Raw genomic sequence first — 22468 nt, forward strand, 5'->3', positions numbered from 1 at the left:
CGCGGCTACCCGAGCGCACTCCCTGCGTCGCGGGGGGCCCCGTGGAGCTCAGCAAGGTCACGAACCAGGATGGGAAAGACAATCGAGTTTCTAGCCCAAGTACAGGTTTGGCTTCCGTCACAGACGCAGGTGACAAAGGGCAGTAGCATTAGTGGCACCCGTGGGACCTCCAGCCTGTAGAAATCAGGTATTTTCAGATCACATCCCAGGTGTTAACGGGTATCTCGCAATTTTGTAGGTGCGCACTTGAGCTTACGGTGGCTCCGACTGGAGCCGACCGCTATTGAACACGTGGGTAAGGAAAGGCATGAGTCACCATATCACCGATGTTTACATGCTCTTGGCCCTAACGTGCTGGTTGCTGTTTCTATTATCGGGGCCCCAAATGTCCATTTCCCCGACAGTGTCCCCAGGTGGACTATAAACTCCTTGGTGACAAGGACCCTGTGTGCTCCATCCGTGTTTCTAGCATCGCGCACAGGGTTGCGAATCCAGCGGGGAACCTACCACCCAGTGGCTCACGTGAATAAGGGTGATGTTCAGCACTTTTTCTGACGCTCCTCTCCTCGGAAAGGCAAAGACACAGGTCTGTCTCCCTTTCTCGAGACGCCGAGGCCTGCTCTTACACACGGACCACAGCCACACCTCCTCCCGCAAGCAGGGTTTGCCTGCTCGATCGTACTTTCTGAAAATCAATCCCACGTATACACGCATGTGCGTGCACACACGCACACTCACGCACATACGTACACACCGTCACGTGCACACCAACGTAGGCACACGCACACAGAAATCAGCCAGAAGCCGCCTCCTTCCTGCCCCAACTCCCACCTTACCTCCGAGAATATTTATGATTTTTAATTAATGGGGACCACGACTAATTAGGCTCCTCACCCACGCCCCGAGGCCCTGAGGCGCGGTGACAGTTAGCGCTTCATATCTCTGAGCAGTGAGGCCTCACATGCCACACCAGTGAGCTCACGGGGGACTGGGCGCCGTCCCTGCCGCCCGGGAGAGCGCTGTCTTTCAAAGCAGATTAAAAGAAAACAAGAACGTGGCCCATCCCCAGCTTGAGAAGCATGGAATTCTGCACTTCACCGAAGTAGGAATGTGGCCCATTAATTACTATTTGTCGTCAATTAATTGCTATGTGAAATACGGCCCCTGGCTGAGCACCCCCGCATCACCCCCAGCAGCGAGAGGTGACTGTCGTGTGCTGATGAGCGGATTGCACCCTCCTGACACGAAGGGGTGCCTCAGAGCTGCCTCCGGAGAGGGGAGGAGGGGGGCCCACAGACGGTTTGGGGCATTTTTCGGGAAGGGGGAGAAAAGATCCAGGAGCGCATTTCCTGAACTCAGGGAGCACAAGGTTAAGTGAGGGGCATGGTTCATCCAGGGGACCAGGCCGGTTGATTACATGCAGGTCTTGGGAGTCAGGCAGAGTTTGTTCTGGGACAGTAAGAGCCCTGACAATCCGGACACGTGGACGCTAAGGGCTGGCATGATCAGGTGAGGTGACGGGACAGGAACCCTAGTCCCCGCAGTCGGTTAAGGGACAGCCACAGGCAAGATGTTTACTCACGATACAGAGGAAGGAGTGGAGGGTGGGGGGGGCGGGTAGGAGGCCAGGATTTCATTCTTGTGGTCAGCGCCCACGGGCCCACTCACCAGCCCAGGGCCTTGGGCAGTGACTTAGCAGGTCTGTGTCTCAGCTTCCTCCTCTGCAGAACCCAGATGCCGATGAGAAGTGCCTGGCTCCCCGCAAACGCATTCACGTGCACATCTACAACAAGCCAGGGCTCGCACGGGGAACACGAGGACGCGTTGTTTATATCAGGGGTGTGCTTGCCTTGTGCCGTAGGGGCCGAGGTGAACACTGGGGTTTAAAATCCACAGAAGCGCTTAGGTCGTGCAAACTCTGTGCCAGGCCTGTGCTAAGCGGGGTATGGACGTGACTGCACCTAATCCTTCCCAGGTAGTGCCAGGTGCACACGTCCATTTCACAAGCAAGGCAGCTAAGGTTAGTGAGTGACAGAGTCAGAATTTGAACTCGGGGCCCGCTGGTTCCAAATGCTGACACTGGGGCTGACTGTCCAATGGTGCAGGGACCTTAACTATCAAGACAAGAGTGTCCTGGGGGAGCTTTTGATGGAAGGACAACAGACAGAGGGTGAAGTGTAGAAACCAGAAGTTCTATCTGTGTTGTCATTACCCATCCCGAGCACTAGACCTTGTCCAGACCCCAGAAGCTGCCCTGTGCCCCCTCCCAGCGGCTACCCCCATGGAGGAGGGAGACGGTTCTGGCCGTGGACGAGCCATCCGCACACAGCTCCGATAACACCCCCCACTCCCATCCAGCCTGCTCGATGCATTGGTCTGCAAGGCCCACCCGGCCTGAATGGCGGCTCAGGCGCGGTCACACTGATCCTCAGATGCCAGCATCTCAGCATCCCCACTGCCCCCCAAATTACTGAGGACTCCAAACAGCTTCGTTCACGTATTTTGTTTCGTTCTATGAGTATTTACCGAAATACCAAACAAAACAGAAATCTAGAAACGCACTCGCTTGTTGGTTCACTTGGAATGATAATACAGTCACTCGTGTCACTGCGACCGATATGTTTTTAATGAAAAATAACTACATGTTCCAAACGAAGGGAGTGGCTTTGTTTCGCCTTTCTACAAATCTCTTTGTGTCTCACTTAACGGAGGAGAGCTGGCGGCTCGCATCTGCTCCTTCATTCTGTCTATGGCGGTGTCATGTCATGTAACTTCTGGAATTCTCCTCCAGAAGATCATGTGACGAGAGGAAAAGCAAATAGCATCTTGGTGACATTACAGACATTGCCTTGATCTCTCAGATCCCCTGAAAGAGGCTCGGGGACCCTGGCAGTCCCTGGACATCCCTCGGAGAGTGGCTGCTGGATACTGTTCCGGCGTGGGAGTGCATCACCCTTCCTCCAGGCTCATGTTGATGGGCCTGGGGGCTGTTCCTAGTTTTTGGCTATGATGAGTGCATTTTCTATGGACATTTTTGTACATGACTTTGGGTACACACACAAATAGACATGCATGCACACACATGCACACACATACACAGACATGCACATACAGGCATACATGCATGCACACACGTGTGCTCACACATGTATACCCACAGGTGCTTACACACATATACACCTGCACACACATGCATGCACACACAGGAGCACACAGGCACACATGCACACACATGCATGCACACAAATACACATGTGCACACATATGCATGCACAGCACACATATATATACACATATAGGCATGCAATGCACACACACATGCACACATGCCCATGCACACATATACACAGGCATGCATACAAAAGTATACACACACACACATGCACACATATACACATGCACACACGTGCACGCAATACATGCACACACAGCAAGCACACATATAGGCATTCAATGCACATGCACACATGCACACATGCCCATGCACACATATACACATGCGCGCACACATGCACACACATGCACACACGTCTACACACAAATACACGTGTACACTTACACATGCACAGCACACACACATATATACATATAGGCAAGCAATGCGCACATGCCATAGACACATATACACACTTATGTGCATGCACACGTATACACAGGCATGCACACACAGGCATGCACACCTATACACATGCATGCACACACATACACACATGCACACACACACGCACATGCACACATATACATATGCACACACAGAACACACAACAGGCACACACACATACACACACATGCACACACACATACACACACAGCAGCACACATATAGACATGCAATGCACACAAATGCGTGCACACATGCCCGTGCACACTAGTACACACACACAGGTGTGTACACACACGTACGTGCATGCACACATGCTCACAGGCGGTTCTGTCGAGTACGTACCCAGAAGTGGAATTAGGTGCACGCACGCGCACAGACACACAGACACACACACACACACACACACACACACACACGGCAGTTTCATCGGGTACGTACACAGAAGCGGAATTAGTGCACCACAGGGAAGCTGCATATTTAGGTTTAATCGATCTGTTTTCCAAGCTGTTTTCCAGCAGGGCTGTTCCGAGTGGACCACAGCAGCAGCAGCAGCAGCAGCAGCAGCAGCAGCGAGTGAGGGTCTGGCTCCTCTTTCTCCCCTTCCATGAAAGTGACGGACCCCATCTCGGCACAGAGAGTCGCCAGGAGGGGAAGAAAATCGAGGAACCCGGAACTTTTCAAAACCTTCTACTCTGAAATGATTTTAGACTTTCAAAGAGTTGCAAGGCTAGGACACAGAGTTTCTGAACGCACCTCGCCCACTAGCGATGGCGCCGTCCCCGACCCGGGGACATCTGTCAGCCGTGAGAGACCACCAGAGCCACCACAGTAGTGCCCAAGAGACAGCCTGCACTTGGATTTCCCGGTTAGGTTCCTTCCTTCAGCTCTGGCCCCAGGCCCCCATCCAGGGTCCCACAGCACGTTTGGCACCATGTCACCTTACGCTCCCCCCCGTCTGTGACAGCTTCTAGGACTTTCCTTCTCAAGAGTCTGATCGGTTTGAGCCAGACCTTGAATTGGGTTCGGCTAATGTCTGCTCAAGGTCAGAGCAGTGCCGTGCCCTCGCCCCATCCTACCAGGGGGCGCACGCTGCCCACACAGCTGTCTCGGGCGATGGCAGCCCTGGTCACTTAGGCGGGTGACGGCCAGCATCCTCCGCGGGAAGGTCCCCGTTTCTCCCCTCCTGTACTCCGGTCAGAAGGGAGTCACTGCGTCCAGCCGCCTTCAGCCGTACCCCCGCGGGACGCAGTACTGGAGAGCGCGTGGGGGTAGGCCAACAGCACCCCGCACCAGGAAGTCTTTCCAGGGAGAGATTCCGAGGCGTTGCAGCCATTCCACTCCTCCAGAGCTCCGCCCGCTAACGTCAGCCTCCAACCCTGGATCCCGCCACAGTGACTCTTACTAATGGCGACTTCTCCTCGCCCTCATTCCTTGTACATTTATTATGTGGAACTCTTCCGCAAGGATGATTTATCCCTTCCCTGTGAATTTATTTCTTCAGGTACCTGTTTATATCAGGATGGGCTCATGGATATTTATTTCATCATTTGGGTAATAGCCTAACACTCCGGTTACTTATCTTGTTGTTCAAAGTGTCCCGGGCTGGCCACTGGAAGATCTTCTCGATTAGCTCTTGTGTCCTTTTGGCGTGGCCCATCCCTTTGATTTCTCTTTGTTTTAATACCTTCTCGCTTCCCGGCACCACAAGACACTCAAGGCTCTTCTTGTATCGAATCAACATCCCAAGGAGTTTGAACCGGGTTTCTTTCCAGCCTTCTTTATGCTTCCATTGATTTCGTGCAAGTGGGGAATGCTGTCTAGGATATTCTGATTTCCGAAGGGAAATGTGGAATGTTTTGTTCCACAACATGCTGAGTGTGTGTCTGATGCTGGATCTTTGCAAGAAAACCAAGCGTCTGTTTTCTGGGCGACGTTCTTTCGTGATGATGCTTATTTATAAAGTACCCACGACTGGAGATTGCTACATGGTGGACACACCCTGTGATGGGGGACCTGTAACCCTGGGGCCGGCAAGGGGGTGGCGGGGTGGGGGCGGCGGCGGTGGCTGAGTGTGCAGGCATTTCCGCCAGTGTGTGATTGATGTGTGTTGACCAGGTCACTGCCTCGGCAACAGCCACACAATCTTGCTGTTTTCCTCATTGGGCTCTCAAATACGAGTGCCTAGGGATTCCACTCACTAAACTGTCTCTACACCATGCTCAACGTAGTCGCCACATCGCATGGATATTTCAATAAATAAGGGGCACCCGGGGGGCTAGGTCAGTTGAGAGTCCAACTTCAGCTCAGGTCACGATCTCGCGGTCCGTGAGTTCGAGCCCTGCGTCAGGCTCTGTGCTGACGGCTCAGAGCCTGGAGCCTGCTTTGGATTCTGTGTCTCCCTCTCTCTCTGCCCCTCCCCTGCCCATGCTCTCCCTCCCTCCCTCCCTCCCTCCCTCCCTCTCTCTCTCTCTCTCTCTCTCTCTCTGAAATAAATAAAAACATTTTAAAATTAAAAAAAGTCATCGATGATGATTTGGACCCATGCTGTTGCTCGAGACACGTAGAAACAATTGGGGCTGATGACGGAGCGGTGGACTCCCAGCATGGCAGCCCACAGCCGTTTTCTGCAGGGGCTGAAGGTGTCTGATTTCCTTTCTGACCAGCGGTAATTGGGCTCCCGTGGCCACCCGTTTGGTTCTCTCCAGAGCCCCACATGTCGGTGCTCTTTGACATCTTTTCCACAAAGTGAACGGTGGGACTTGGGCCTGTGGGTCACCTCTCATGTGGAGAGGAGTTAGCAATTTGCAAACACATCTGGCCTCCCTCCTGGAGAAAGGCGCTGACATCCGAGGGGCCGGACCCCAGAGGCAGAATAGCATTTCCATGTTGGTTGCCGTGGTGTTTGGGCAGGAAAGGGACTAGAAAGGGTGCCTCCCCGGGTGAGGGTATCTTCTAATACGATCGGCCCATGTGAACCTCACCTCCTGCGGTTCTCTGGCTCAGGAGCCGTGCATTTGTCAGGAGCTGTGATGGGGCCCCCCACCTTGCAGGGGCGACATATGGCTGAGGAATTCGCATCGCCGGGAGCCTGCCTTGGGAGCTCTCTGCTCCCGGATTCATTACTTAAACTGACCTCAAGGCGCCTGTGGGGGGCAACTGTATTGCACTGATGCTGAGGCCACTGGAAATAAGACTTTATGGAGACAAAGAATCATTATCACAATTTTCTTTCTTTTAAAAGGCTGGAGCCCAGCAAAAGCCCTTTAGTTATCTGAGTGAGTCCCGCTGAAGAGTAATGTGGAGCAAGGGAGCCAAAGGCCTCAGGATAGGGAACGGAGAGACACAGGATCTTTCCGGAGGGAAGGTTCTTGCAGGCTAAGGCCCTCTCTGGCTAAAGAAGTTGGAAAGAAAATAACTATTATTTATTGAGTGCTTCCCAAGGGCTGGCATGGGCTAAGCTCTTTGTACACTTGAACCGTATGAAGCCTGCCTGTGCCGCGTGTAAAAACAGGTCAAAAGTCAGTGATCGCCTGTGGTCCAAACTAAGAAGTTCATTCCTTACAGGTCTGTGATAGTTGGAGACCTACCCATTGTGCAGGTGAATACACCGATCCTCAGAGTCCGGTAACTTGGCCTCGGTCCCACAGCTGATGATGGCAGAACTGGGACTTAAAGCTGCATCTACACAACTCCAAGGTGCACACTCGGAGATGCCGTCAGGTGGTGCTTCTAATGTTTGTGCAGTGCTTACAATGGGTCTTGACACGAGGTGGCTGCTATGAAGCCAGGTTCAATAAGAACAAATTATGAAAATACTTTGTACTCTTTGCATTCATGAACACACAGACACTGAATTAGACACACATCAGATCCTAGTCCATTATTTTGCATGAAATCTTCCATATTTGGCGGTTTGGGATTTGCCAAAAAGCCTCCTCGCCCCCAGTCTTGCTAGAAACCATCCCCGGGCCCCAGACAACACCGCCTCACCCGTCAGAGCACAGAGTCCCCGGGCTTCCGGTGTGCCGAGCCCGCCCACAGCCCCCAGTCGGATTATAAAGTTCCTTTGGAAAACACCACGTGGGCAGAGTTTTGTTTTGCACCACAGGATTATAAAAAATGTAGAAACGGAGGTTTCCAGGGAGAGGGTCCAGCCCAAGAGAGCATCTCCTGGGGGCAGGAGGCAGGTCACAAAAGAGCCGGACGCCCCAAGACAGCTGTGTGGCCGTGGGTCTCGGCGCGTTTCTCTGTGCTGTGGGGGTTGGGCCAGACCTTTAACATTCTCTTTTAGATACAGGAGCCTCTGAGATTACACAGTCTCACCATGAAACGGCACATTCCCACGGAGGCGGACCCCATTCGAGATGCCCGCCAGCCTCTACCTAAAACGACTTGGTTTCTATTTATCTGTGTTTCGAATAGGTAACACACGCACCCAGAGCAGAGCGTACAAGGCACAAAACATCCTTCAGTGACAAACTGTCGCCCAGCCACCCAGTTTCCCTTTGAGGAGATGGACGCGGCCCCCACTTTCTGGGGCTCCTTGCAAAGTGAGCCCGCACACATAAAAGCAGCTGATAACGCTCGGGTATACGTGCTGCGTGCGGCCCGGACGGGGCCAGAGGGTACCCCAGCCGTCTGCACTTAACCACCTTCCTGGGGATGCTCCTGCCTGTCTTAAAGAGACACCCGTGCCTGCGTCCCCCTCACACTCTGTCTGGAACCCGAGCCCCGCTCCAAGGACCGAGGCCGGTGAAGGGCTCAGACCCCACAGGACCTCCCCACGTCCCAGAGAAGGAGCTGGTAGACAGGGCCGCAGCATCTTTGATTGTGTTTGTCTAGAGCGCTTACCTGTGGCCCCGCTCGGACCTGGAAAAGGAGGAGGGAATAACAGTGTCTCCCACGCACTCACTGCTAGCGAGACAAACGCACCTTGCCTTTGCACTTGGAATAAATGTGACGCTTCTGCCTGCAGCCCACATGCCCTCTGGGGTCTGGTCCCGTCCACCTGCGTGGCCTGACCCTGACCCCCCACCCCTGCCCGGCCCCGGGGCCTTTTTGGTGCTCCTCCACCACCAACACCCCCCCCCCACAGCTCCTTTCCAGCCGCGGGTTTCCAAAAATGCTGGCCACTCACTCTTCCAGTGTGATTCACAGAAGTGGCTCACAGTTGCCATTCAGGCATCACCCCCGTGGCGCCACCTCAGGGAAGCCACCCCCGCCTGCTGGGCCCGAACGAGCTAGCGCAACTGAGGAACTGAAATTTAATTGTTTGATCTTCATCTATTTAGATGTAGGTGGCCACCATGGCTGCCAGGCCGTAGCTGTTGAGCCTCACCAGGATGATGGCATAGTTGTTCACAGCCCGGATCCTGCAGTCAGAGGCCTGGGTTCCAGTCCCATCTGTGACCGTGACCAGACTCCCTGAGGGCCTTGTACCTCAGTTTCCCCGTCCGTTGAACGGCATCTAGCATCCATCATCTCATAGATGATTTTGAGGACAGCACGGATACACAAAGCTGGAATACACAATCACTCCAGAGGGAGCCTGGCCACGGACACCGTATAAATGTCAGCCACCATCTTGGATTACCTCGGAGGGATGGTGGCCGTGACTCCACCGCGGGGCTATTCATTTCCGGTTGGGGGCTTCAAGACTCCAATGCCCCAAGTGAGAGTGGACTTGAGGCACAACAAAGGCTCGGTGAGAGAAGGTGTTTGGAGGTTTATCACACCTTGCTGTCAGCGAATAACCGTGGGTGCTCGCGAGGTGATGCACTCGGGTCCCAGGGCTCCCGGGTGTTGTCCGCGTCGCGTGCGTCGGGGGCCTGGTCTGTGCGTCTGTTGTGCTCACCATCTCCAGGAACATCTTCGGAGCAGTGGGCTTGGGCTGCAGGTAAGGAAGGACTCTCGGGAGGAGGGGGCTCGCCGGACCAACCTTGCGAGTTGGTCCAGGGTGTGGGTTCACATGGGACGTCGGGACCAGAGCAGAGCGTCTTCTGTGTGAGTTCTCTCTTCTTGGGGACCCGGAGGAGCGGGCGCGTCGGCCACGGCTCTGCCCCTCTCCCACCCCCCTCCCTCCCATCTGAATCCTCCTTTGTTCCATGGGGTCCCCTTCCCCACCCCCGGACAGACATGAGGAAGCCCGGGTCTGGACGCAGCAGCAAATTCCCCGGATTGCAATGGCGTCACACTTTCCCTTCCCAAGCCAGGCTGAAGAGAAGGACACTGTGAGTCACAGCCCTGCCTGTCCCTGACCAGGCCGGCCAAGGGCCCTCCCTTGTGTGAAAAGCCAAGGAGGCAGCTTCAGACTTTCCTGCCACATCACCGGCCCCCGTGTCTGCCCGGCGTCCACAGATCGCTGGAGGCTCAGCCGGTGAGGGCTCTGCATTTCCACGTTCGTTCCTCAGGGCAGCCCCAGGAGACGCGGCCACTGTTACTGAAACTGTAAACAGATGAGATAAACAACTTGCCTAGGGTCCTCGCCTAGGGAGCCGAGGGGGCAGGACACCACCCGTGCACCCCTCCTGAACATCGCCCGGAGCCCCCCACCCCCCGTTCCGGCCAGCTCCGCTTCTGGGGGCGGCGCATGCAGCGGGGGCAGGATTTCGTGGGCCAGGAATTTAGGAAGGGCTCAGCCGGATGGTTCTCGCTAGGGACTCTCCTCTGGATGCCGTCAAATGTCCACAGCTGGTGGACGGGCGCCCAAGATGTCACACGCACACGGCGTCACCTGGAACCTCGGCAGGGCTGTGCTTGGGAGCCTGCACGCGGCCCGTCCGTGCGGCCGGGACCCTGTGCTGTGTGGGGGGCGCCTCCCACAGGGGAGCGTCCCCGGAGACCCAGGAGGAAGCACCAGCTCCCCTGTGACCTATTCTCGTGAACCACAGGTCACTCCTGCAGCCGTCCGCTGGTCAGGCGCGGCACCCAGGCCAGCCCAGGCTCAGGAGCAGGGGGACCGGGATAGCAGGCGCCGCTCTGTGGGAGGAGCGTGTGGGAGGGAGGCACGCCATGGCCAAGTCTGTCTGAAAAGGAAGACGACGGGGCACCTCGGGAGTAGTCGACCAGGCGTCCGACTCTTGGTGTTGGCTCAGGTCATTTTGTCACGGTGAGATCGACTCCCGCGTCGAGCTCTGTGCTGACAGCATGGAGCCTGCTTGGGATTCTCTCTCTCTCTCTCTCTCTCTCTCTCTCTGCCCACTCCCCACTCATGTGCTCTCTCTCAAAATAAATTAACAAACTTAAAAAAAAAAAAAAGGAAGATGGAATGTGCCAGCGTGTCCCCCTCCTCAGGACCTTTTGCATTTCCAGCGTGATCTGTCGTCGTCAGGTGAAAACTAATTCCTTTGGAAATACCGCCTGGCCCCCACTGCCCTGCCCCTGGCTGCAGTTGCCCCTGGCCCTCTCGCCCTTTCCTGCGGTGTGTGGGAGGGCACAGCCCTCTGCCCGGAGCTCTGCCACACCCTCCCACAGGATCAGAGCGTTCTGCAGAATTCCTGTGATGAGCAAGGGTAATGAAGAGAATACCTAACATTTCTGGGAGATTTTTTAATGGAAACAGCCAAGGGCTGAGAACTTTATACTATATCCTCTCATTTAATTCTCCATGAAGCGATATTTCCAGTCTGGGAGGCTGAATGATGGGCCCGAGATGATCTAATTGATAAGCGGGGGGGGGGGGGGGGGTAAGTATGGCTTTGTAAGGGGATTTATTGCAAGGACTTGGGAACTGGCTCCCGTAACTGTGAGGACTGGCTAAGCTAGTCTGGGGTTCACCGGACAGGTGGACAGGAAGTGGCCTCTGACAGCCGTAAGTCCCCGGGCCAGAGCGGTGTCATCCATGCGTGGCGGAATCCCCTCTCCCTCTCTCTACCTGTCTGTCTCGGTCTCTGTGCGTCTCTCTCTGTCTCAGCCTAAGTCCTTCTTTGAAGGCATCTGACGCCCGCCACACGGCTGGGAGTCAGTGCAGGTTTAAGAGCACGCCTGTGTCACCCGAAGCGCTGTTGCAGGGCCCGGGAGCACCCCCCGGACGCCCACCTGTGCCCGGGTCACACCACCAGGCTGCACGTGGGCTTTTCTACACCCTTGTCCAGTGGGTCTGTTATTCCCCTTACAGAAGACGGGACAGACTCGAGAAAGCCAAGAGGCACCTGACTTCACAGACACTTCCCTCAGGAAGCAAAGGTGCGGGTGGTCTCAGGGCGGGTCCGGGCTGCTCCCGGAGGCGAGCGCCGGGGTCATCAACACGGTGGTGCCCCAAGCCCCCAGCCCTAGCTCCCCCCACGCAGCGTCCTCTCAGCGCGGGAGCTGACCGTGGCCGGCTCCTCTCTGCACCTGGCACGCGTTGGTACGGCCACGAATAAGGAGGTCCTGCCGGCTTTTGAACTCCACCAAAGCACGGTGTTGGCGCATCTGTTTTTGTGACTGGCTCCTTTCGCTCAGCGCTAGCTTCTGTGTTCACCAGCTTCATTCTCATAAGACGGTGCCACTGCCATCGCCTCGTGTTACTGTTCCAGCTCGGGGCACTTAGACACAATGCTGCTGGGACGCACCCAGGAACCGAGGGACCCAGTCACAGGATGAGCCCAGCTTCCACATCTGGACAGTTCCAAACCGCTTCTCCAAGAGCCACCCTGGTCAGCGTATCTCCATCTCTGTGCTGCAGTCAGCCTCTGTGTGACGTCTACCCGTCGGTCCAATTTGTGTCCTCAGACCCAGAGACCCTTCCGTCCCCACCCTCCTCCCCCACAGATGGCAGAGCGTCCGGAGCGTAACAGGTGCGCGACAAGACATCTGCCGCGTGCACTGACGGAGGACTTCAGTTTGAAAGGAGTGTGTCCATTCTCTCGAAATGGATGTTCAAATTCTTTCAGCCAGAGCCCCGCTACCTAGCGAGTTGTCTTCGTGGAAATTCGGTAAGACAACACCTCCTCTGGGTGGGCAAGTTGCAGAAAGTCACCCCATTCCAGAAGCAGTGGTCCCAGGCTGGCGTCGGCCCCCTTGGCCCGGCGCCCTGGTCAAGTACCCACCTGGGTACAGCCCTGAGCAGAGGCCCCACAGTCACCTGCTCCCTGTGATCTCCGGGCTCATTCCGTTCATCAATGTTCCTCATTCAAACAGCAACACCTAGAAGTACCGTAACGCTCAAAATCTTCCCAGTTCCCAAGAAAGCAAGTTTTCTAAACCACAGGTACAGGGACACGGAGTTTAAAAATCATACAAGACTATTGGTTCATCTGTGTGCTTTAAGGAAATGACAGCCGTGGACAAGTCCAGCCAAGGACGTCCCTGACCCTGCACTTGAGGCTGAGCTTAATTCTAAACCCCGGCACCCCCTTCTGGCTTCTGTTCTGGAGGCTCTGGCCAGCTTCCCAGGCTGGCCGCACAGCGACACACAGCTCCACGAAGACCCAGTCCCCCCAGACCACCCCCCCGCTGCAGGAACACCACAACCCTGGTACGCCATTTCCAGAAGAGAGGATTTGACCCAGCAGCTGGCAGTTAACCGGCTCGGTTCACCCAGCTCGCAGCATAGCGCAGTCGACACCCGGAGGCAGCCCTCGGGCTGGCGGGGCCACGCAGAGTCGACGGGCATGAGTGGAACTGCTTAGCGGACAAGGGTTGCCCTGGGAAGCCTGGACAAGGGTGCCAGCGCTGGGATGGCCTTTCACTGCTGCAGAGTGCAGGCTCGTGACGAGGTCTGGGCTGCCCTCCCATGCCTCCTACCAAATTATTTCTTTTATTATGCTCATTTTATTGATGATGTCATGACATGGCCCATCAACCCTTAATTAAAACCATGGCTGCAACGTTCGCTCCCTTTAAACCGTGACAGCCAGGGCTTTGGAGCGGCCCCTTCCGAGTCACAGATGCTCGGGAGAAACAGTCGTGGGTTTCCAGAAGGAATCGAGAGGTTCTCAGAGGTGCTGGGGCAGGAGGGACTCGGGGCATTAGGTGCTGGATGGGTCCCTCAGAACGCACACGTTCTTGGAAACAGAGTCATTGCAGATGTTATTAGTTAGGATGAGGTCACACGGGGGCAGGGCGGACCCTAATCGAATATGACTGGGGTCCATATGGGGGGGGGGCTGCTGGGGAGGACAGAGACACAGAGACGGGGATGGACGGCCCTGCCGACACCTCGATTCCCGGCTTCCGGAACGTGAGACTGTGAGCGTGTGTTGTCTCAGACGGCGGGTTTGTGCTGTACGCACACTAACACACTGGCTAGGGCTCCCCGAAGCCGTGGGGGGTCCGGGTCTCACCAGGATGTCCGTGGCTTGGTGACAAGCTGGCAGTGATGGTTACGACACGTGGGCTCAAAGGGTTCCAGGGTGTGTGCAGGTGTGAGCACGCCTGCACGTGTGAGAGACGAGCACACGTGTGCATGAGTGTGTGCACACCTGTGTGTGACAGTGTGCGGGTGAGCGTGTACGAGTGGGTGTGTGTGAGACAGATGAGTGTGTCTGTGAGTGTGTAGGCATGTGAATGTGTGAGTGTGAGTGTGAGACAGACGTGTGTGATTGCTGTGCATGTATGTGTGTGTGCACATCTGTGTATATGTGTGCGACAGTATGTAGGTGTGTGTGTGTGTGAGACAGATGTGTGAGTGTGTAAGAATGAGTGTATGTCTGTGTGAGACAGGTGAGTGTGTGTGACAGTGTGTGTCTGTGAGAGACAGATACGTGTGTGTGAGTGTGTGTGTCAGTGTGTGTGAGTGTGTGTGTGTGTGTGTGTGTGTGTGAGAGATGGGCAATGTGTGCGAGTGTATGCAGGAGTGTGTGTGAGACCGGCACATGTGTGTGACAGACACGTGTGTGTGTAGGTGAGTGTGTGTGCATGTCTGTGTGTATGTGTGTGAGACATGTGTACAAGAGTGTAAGAGTGTGTGTGAGAAGGCACACAGTTGTCTCCCACGAGGAAAGCGACACGGGCCACGACCTTGTTTCACGAACACGAGGTTTTGCCTCGTCTTTCTGGGCCCCTCATGGTTGTTTTTCATTTTAGAGGTTTCTCATTGAAGAGTCTTTTTTTCCTTCCCGTTGCCTTTTTTGTCACCGTGGTAAAATATCCACGCCATAAAATTTGCCTTTTTGACCATAAGGGTGTGCGATCCAGGGGCATCACGCACATTCACCGCTGGCGCTCCCCTCCGCAGCCCCCCACACCCGCCACCCGCTCCCCCTGGGCCCGCGGGCCAAGAGGCACCAGGGAGAAGTGCTCCGACCCGCTCCGACCCGGGGCCACATCTCCGTCTGGGAGCGGTCGCGCCTCAGACCCTCGCTCCAGCCCAGACTTCAGGACAGTCCCGGGCGGCGAACTCAGCCTCACCCACGACGTGTTCACCGCATCCGAGGTCGGAGGGCACGGCACGGGACTTAGAGCAACCCCCGGCTCACAATTCCACAGACAACTGCGCACCGTGCGGACTGAAAGGCCAGCCAGGACAGAAGCCAGCCTCCACGCACGTCTGCTAAAGTGTCGTTCTGTTCTGTTTTGTTTTTTAAGAAAAGCATAAACAACGTAAAAAGCGTGTCTCACGCCTGGTAAAGTTCTTGTCACTTTGCTTAGTGATATGAATCCAGTGAGAGCAGCTTTCAAGGACGCCAGCGCGCTTAATGATTTAAGATAAATGGAGCCAGTTTAGGGAAGAAAGAAAATTGGATGTTTTAAACACCAAAACCCCCCAAATTCTTGTCCCAGGAAATCAGTGACCCCTGTGGACGGGCAGCTGGAAAACAGGGTCACTCTCAGCGGGGGAATGAGAACAAGGTCTCTATTACAAAGAAAGCATGGACGTAAGGGAATACCAATTGGTAACAATTAGAGACGGATCAGATAGGTGGGGGAAAGTTCAGATCCCCTCTGGGGTATATTTATATATCCTCCCCAGAGCAGAAGGCTCGTTAACCTGTGACTGGCTATCGGCTTCCCCCATCAGTGACCTGCTCCAGTCTCTGTGCAAGGAATTTCAACTGTGCATGACTTTACTCAACATCATTTGTGACTCTGTCACAGGGGACGCATTTTCCCCGACCCTCGGAAGCATTGCAAACGCGTGGCCCCCAGGACCCAGGCGGACGCTGTGCACTCGTGAAGCGGCTAAGGAGCAGGCAATAGGGGGTGGTGGGGTCTGCGGCAAACTGAGAGCCCAGACCTTGCCCGAAGCGACAGTCGTGGCTGAGCTCCGGACCCTCATTTCTAGACAGGAACACGGGTCCAGGGTGGCCAGATCTGCTGAGTTTATCAAAAGCCACAGGATACCAGCATTTATACGTGAAATGTCCCATTTTCAAAGCATCACGGGCCAAAAAATAAATAAATAAAAAAAGAAGGAGAAGCATCCTGCTGCCATTGAAGGTCCCGTACTAAAGTCACAGGACATGAAGTGATTTCTCTCTATGCATGGACCACAGCCCCTCTTCCCCCATGAAGGGTGGCCTTCGGTACTGGGCAAAATACAGACATGTGGCCTGCCCAGTGGTGCCTTCTAGCTGGGCCCAAGAGCGTCCAACCGCTACACCTTTGCCTGGTCTGCGCCTCATTCCAGGAGGCCGTCCCTGACCCTCGCCAAATGCAAGTGGAGTTCAAGGTCACCAGGGAGGTGGTCTTCCTGATTTGTGAGGAGCGTGTCCGTGGCTGTGCGAGTAGGGTTCGGGCCTGGCTGCCAGCCGGCCCACCCGCCAAAGAGCTCAGCATTCCCGCGTCTGGCCCTTCCCAGTGGTGGCTTCCCTCATTCACAAAAGAGGAGGTGTCCCCTGCCCTTTGTGCGCCAGACGATACGGTCGCTAACTTTCCGAGGTCGACGCCTTCGACCTAAAGCACCGTTCTCGACACAGACTCACCTGGCGAAGCTGATACAGGGGTGATGCTCCGACCGTGGGAGCATTTACGAAGCTCCTGCTGAGATCACTGGCCCTCAAACTCGGGCACCTCCATGAAATCCCCTTAGCCGACCAGCACACCCCCCTCAAAATGTCTCTTTGTTTCTGCTCATTTGATACTCGGGACCAAAACAAAGTCAATTAGAGATGACCCCTTGAGGTCAGGGACCACATTTCAGCACCTCCAACAGCATATGGTTCAGGGAACGTTGGTGACGGGGCCTCCACTCTCAGAGTGACCAGGGTCACCAGCCTGGAGCCCTCGTGAGGTGGGAACCGTCAGTCGGCTGCCTGGTTAATGAGCTAACGGGCTCTCCCTCCAGAGAGGCCCAAATCCGGAACCCACACGGGTGCAGAAGGGGCAGGACTAGGGCGGGGTCCTCTCACCACAGAAAAAGACTGCACTCACCAGAGTTGTCCCCTCAGCTCCGGGATGGAAACATCTGCCACTGAGTGCGGGCTCCAGCCACTTCCTGATGCATCAGCGCGTGTGATGTGATTCACGTGAGCAAACAGCGCGAACCCAAGTAACGGGACCGGCCTCGGCGTTCAGAAGTTAATCCGCGTAAGCCGCAGCGGTTGATGACCATGACGTTCTGGAAACCAGACACCGTAGATCATTACACAGCGATGTCAAGCGGCAGGTTGTGGCCTGACCTCTCCCCAGTCCCTGGGTTCAAATCCCACAGGCTGACTCTTGTTCTAGATTTTTTTTTTTTTTTCACTTTGTGGTGGCACACAGTCTAACCTCCACTTTGCCTCGTCCCCTTAAGGCCAGGGTCGCCTTTCAGCAAGACAGAGGACACACTGCAAGTGGCTGGTATTTATTTTCCTGTTGTCGTTTCCAGTTTACTTCGCAAAACTTGATCTTAAAGGAAGGAACGAACAGTACTTAACTCTTTCCAGGTTTTTTTTTTCCCCCCCAGAGAAAACACCAGTCAGGGTAAGAGAGTCAGGGGTGTGAAGTGCGGAGTAACATGCTTTTTTAATGTTTATTTATTTTGGGGACAGAGAGAGACAGAGCATGAACGGGGGAGGGGCAGAGAGAGAGAGGGAGACACAAAATCGGAAACAGGCTCCAGGCTCCGAGCCGTCAGCCCAGAGCCGACGGGGGGGCTCGAACTCACGCGAGATCACTCGAGATCTCGCGAGATCGTGAACTCCCGGACCGCGAGATCGTGACCTGGCTGAAGTCGGACGCTCAACCGACTGCGCCACCCAGGCGCCCCTGTAACATGCTTTTTTAAAAGACAGATTACACCCGTCCTCGGGCACGTGACACGAAAACCGTGCAGCTAAGCAAACAAAATAGGGCAGCAATGTCCCATCTCTTTGGCTGCGGGGATAAGGGATCGAGGTCAGCCGGCTCTGCAGGCGTGCCTCGTGGCCACTTTGCATAAAGCCAATCTCGCCTGCCTCCTTTGCCTTCTCTTTCCCCCCGCCAACTTCAAAAGCTCGAGCGAATCCTCTCCCAGAAGGGGTAAAATTCCCAGAGCGACAGATCCCAAGGACAAAAGCTGCTTGAGGTCGAAGGCAAAAAGAAAACAGTCTCTCATCTGATTAATGGTTTGAATTTAATTAGTGGGAAAAAGCTCAAATCAGACCGTGTGTGACTGGGTCGGGCCCCAGGGCCCTTCTTGCAAAATTGCAAAGCAGCGGAAGGGTCGCCGGTCTGGGAAGGCTGACCTTTTGGAGATGCCCACTGTTTGTGTGCTGGTCTAACCGGTGGGTTAAATAGGGGTTGACACAGGCGGGTTGGTGGTGTTCCAAGCCAGTGGTGAAAAGGGTGGTTTTAGGGTTGTAAATTCTGAGGTTTTTGCAAATGAAATAGAGTTTTGGAAATATGGCAGCAGCACATTCTGACCCTCTAACCCTATCGCCGCCCTAGGAAATGGGAAGGGTGGAGGTATAGACCTTCTAGGGAGTCTGGATTTAAATACTTAGAGCTGTAAAGGGTGAGAGTGGGCAGGGATATTGCCTTTCCAGGATTAAGTTAGGTTATTTGAAATAGCCCTAACATCGTTCGTTCGTTCGTTCATTCGTTCCACAAGCACTCAATGCTATTGGTGAGGTCACTGGGTGCGATATCAGGGGCGAGCAATTCAAAGTCGTCCCGGGACAGCACGCGGGTCCGGGGAGGACAGTGACTCAGCCGAGAACACACCCAAGGGTGCAGCTGTGTCTGGATGAGCATCTTGTTTCCTGAAGCCCAGAGACCACCCCCATCATACAGGGTTTCCCCAACGGCACCCCACCTGAGAAATGGGCACCCCAGGACTGCAAGATGGGTGAACGGGTCATTGTATTTAAAAGGGTTGTATTTCAGACTCGTTTCTCCTCCTGCCTGCACCTTGGAATTACCTGGAGGGCTTTAAAGAAAAAATAAGTAAATAAAACAAAGGAGGTGCCTGCCCTCTTTCCAGACGGATCGAGGCAGAACCACTTGGAGCTGGCGTTTACACTCTGGTCCTTCTCAAGAGCTCCCCATGAGCCTGGTGGCCACGATGGGGCTCAGGCTGATCAGTGACCCAGCGAGCTCCAACAAGGGTTTGCTCTGGGCCGAAGACAAGTCCCAGGCCCTCTGGTCACCTGGCCTCTGAGCAGCGCCCCAGTGGGGAGCACAGCTCTCTGTTCTCTGGGTCTACAAGTAAAGCCCTGGGCCCCCGACACCGCCTCCCCCTGCCCCTCTCCCAGACCGGTCCCTTCCCCACCCCCCGAATCGGTCCCCTGTCCCCACCCAAAGGCCCCTGGCACCCCCCTGACTCCCCTAGCTTCTTTCACACCTTCGTGCTGACCTTCCTCCATGCCATCTAGGCTTCTCAGTGATGGCAAAGCCCTCTGAGCCCCTCCCCACCCCCAGTTTGGATTTCCATTTCCTGATTGTTTTCAATCCTAGGACTTTCCCTACATTATGAAACAGATGTCAGAAAGGCACAACAGTTCCATGTCTACGGTTTGGAAAATAGAGTTTTCATCGTTTATCCCTGAGAATATTCAAATAGGAACTGGTTCCTGTGCATTCTACGTGTGCTCCCCATACCAATTCTCTACCCTTAGTCACGGCTTCAAACAAAAGCAGGTAGCATACTGTGGCTCAAAAAAGACCCTCAGTAAATACTGGCTGGCCGGACGGCTGGATGGACAGACAGATGGGTAAATTCCTGAGAGCCTACATTCCGAGGGCACATGGATCTGGATTTGGATCCTGATTGAGCCACGTACTTTACTAACTGGTGATAGATTCCACAATGATCTGAGCCTTGGGTGAGGAGGCTCAACTTTAGAGGATGTTGGCAAAGATTTCATGAGCTCATCTTCATAAGAGTCCAGCAGAGTGCCTGACCCAAAGGAAATGACCAGTTTTCCAAGCTGAAAGACCCACGAATAGCTTCAGAGTTCGGTATAACTATGGTTTAAATAACAATGATAATTTTTTATACCAAAAGGATCATATTTCGCACACAGTTCTACAGCTTTCTTTGTTCCTTAACGGTATATTTCACCCACACTATCTTATTCACAATCTATCGCCCTCACCATTTCACAAGCATATGTCATGTGTAGATGTTTTCTTAATATTTCACCACATGAATATTCCACAGGATCAGTGGGCTTCAGGCTGTTTCTAACGTCTTGTAATTCTAGGTTCAATGACGATCCCTGAACACATATCTTCAGATTCATTTTGGTGGTGGTGGGGGGGGGGGCAATTGCCGGGAGTGGAATTTCTAGGTAAAACTGATAAATGGATAAGATGACAATTTGACAAAAAGTGCCAGACTGGCTCTTCAAAACGCATACCAATCTACGTCCCAACACCCCAACTAACTTGGAACATCTTCTAGATCTTGGACAGTCTGGCAGACAAAACTCAAGTCTCCTTGTTCAACTGTGCGCCTGTGTTTGATTACCAATGACGGTCGGCACGTTTTGCATGTAGATTGGCCACGTGTACAGTGTTTATGTGAAATGCTCATGTCCGGTCCCGTGCTCACTTTTCTAAGTTGTTTACGCTTTCATACTGATACTGAGACATAATTTTATAATGTGGCTCTTACTCATACATCCTCCGCCATATGTATTGCAAATTCCCAGGTATGGAGCTACCTCTCAATCTTCTATCAGACATCTCCATAAAATAGGGTGTAGATTACTCTGTCTTCTTTAACAGAGGCCATCGAACACAATTTAACTTCTTATCGATGACCCACAGCCTGGCCCGTCTTTGTGTGCTCCCAAAGTTTGTCCAAATGTTTGCCTTCTCATTAAACGGCCTCACTTTGCCACACTTCTGATTCCTTTTCTCTGGGTATTAAAAATTATGTTCTTCCCAGGTTCCTAAATGTACTTCTCTCTACCAGCTACTGCTGAGGAATCCACCGAGTCTGTTAGAGTCGTGTCTAAAGTAGGAGTCACCGGGTCACAAAGGAGACCCCGTGCACCCTCTTACTTAGAAACCATGCAAACGCTGCAGCAACAGGTCCCCAATTCTCATTTGGTATTTCCTTGCTGATCCTGGTTGCTTTTCAGCTAGCTAAGAGTCCTATTTGAAACCCCAGTTCAGTGAGGGATTCCTATATACCAGAGACCCCTAAATAGAAGCTGGTGAGTATGTCCTCTTTCTCGTGGATTGCTTGGCTGTCAGACCTTAGCCTTCATTTAGCCCACACCCGCCCTTTCCAGCCTTTGAAACCCTTTAACAATGTTTCCAGCCAAGTGGTCATCTAAGCCTCAGAACAATTCCCGTGGGGACAGACCTTTCTTTAACCAGGGTATTCCATTTTGGATGGCTGTCGTCATTCAAACAATACATGGAAAGTGACTCCCCAGAATATCCACCCCTCGGTCCTGGGTCTGCCTCTGGCTGGCCTGCATCTGCCTTCTCCATGATCAGACCAATGACTGCTGTGTAGTCTGCATCGATCTCCCTTGGTGGGCCTGCACCGTCACCCCACCAAAAGCACCCCCTTCCGCCCTAGGGATAAACACAGGGCTTTCCAAATCCCACCGGGAACGTGGGGCCAGCCTGGGAGTTCCACAAACTGAGCTGCTCTGAGCTCAAAGAGGCACCAGACCCGAGGGGCGCCGAGCTCTGGGTGAGGTCATCACTGTTCCAGTCCCATTTAGCCTTCCCCAAACACTGCGAGAAACCTGCCCACCAGGCAAGTCGATATTAAATGTCAGCCTAAAAGGGCTCTAAATCAAGGCAGGTTAGGTATTTAAGCTTCCTAAATCTTGGCTGCTGCTTTCAACGCTGGCAACTGGCTACCCTTTCCTTCAGAGAGCCTCTGACTATTTTGGCAACGTCTTTGACTGTGGCTCCAACGTCAACTCTTCTTGAACCCCCCCAAAAGGAAAGAAATATGCACAAAGCAGGTATTTGTTTTTGTTCAACAATCTGGTCACTCAGAAAGGAGAATTCGGGCCTGTGCGTCCAGATGTTTCCCTTGAGGAGGGCCTGACTCCACCAGCCACCCAGCACCAGTGGCCGCCATGGGGGTCCTGAGGCCAAAGGCCTGGCCCACGTAACGTTCTGGCAGAGGACAGGCTTCGCTCAGCTTGAGGCAGGCATACTGAGTCCCAACCCCATGCAGGGCAGAGCAGGGCAGAGGAGGATGAAGAACACATCACTGGGGAACTCGTTTGATTGGCCAAACCCAAGGACCACCCTAGGTTAAAAAAAATTACTGAATACCTACAGTCTTGGGCAAGAACACGAGTGCCTTGAGCGCCCCTTCTTGGGCCTTGTAGAATTTTCTCATCTGTAGGTGAGTAGCCTGGACCAGAAAATCTCGAAAATCCCCATCAAACCCAATATTTTTAGAGTCAAGTGGGTTATTGGGGGTAGGGGGATGGGCACCAGCCCGTGTCTGCTGCCTTCACTCTCCTGGACAGTGTGTGGACCCAGTGTGCAGGGGAGATGGAACTGCTCAGGCAGGGATGCCTGCAGGCCCTCGGGAGGCTGCCTCAGTTGTTGCCA

General features: G+C 54.1%; 1 long non-coding RNA gene across 1 annotated transcript in view; it reads right to left on the bottom strand.

Moving 5' to 3' along the window:
• The window catches only part of LOC125158811 (uncharacterized), a 109725-nt gene that overhangs the window by 44771 nt on the left and 42486 nt on the right, over window positions 1–22468 (bottom strand). Inside the window, exon 2 of the long non-coding RNA XR_007149516.1 lies at window positions 16898–17084. This is a non-coding gene — a long non-coding RNA (uncharacterized LOC125158811). The remainder of the gene's footprint in view (window positions 1–16897; window positions 17085–22468) is intronic.

Source organism: Prionailurus viverrinus, unplaced genomic scaffold (assembly GCF_022837055.1).
Source record: "Prionailurus viverrinus isolate Anna unplaced genomic scaffold, UM_Priviv_1.0 scaffold_38, whole genome shotgun sequence".
NCBI classification, from domain to species: domain Eukaryota; kingdom Metazoa; phylum Chordata; class Mammalia; order Carnivora; family Felidae; genus Prionailurus; species Prionailurus viverrinus.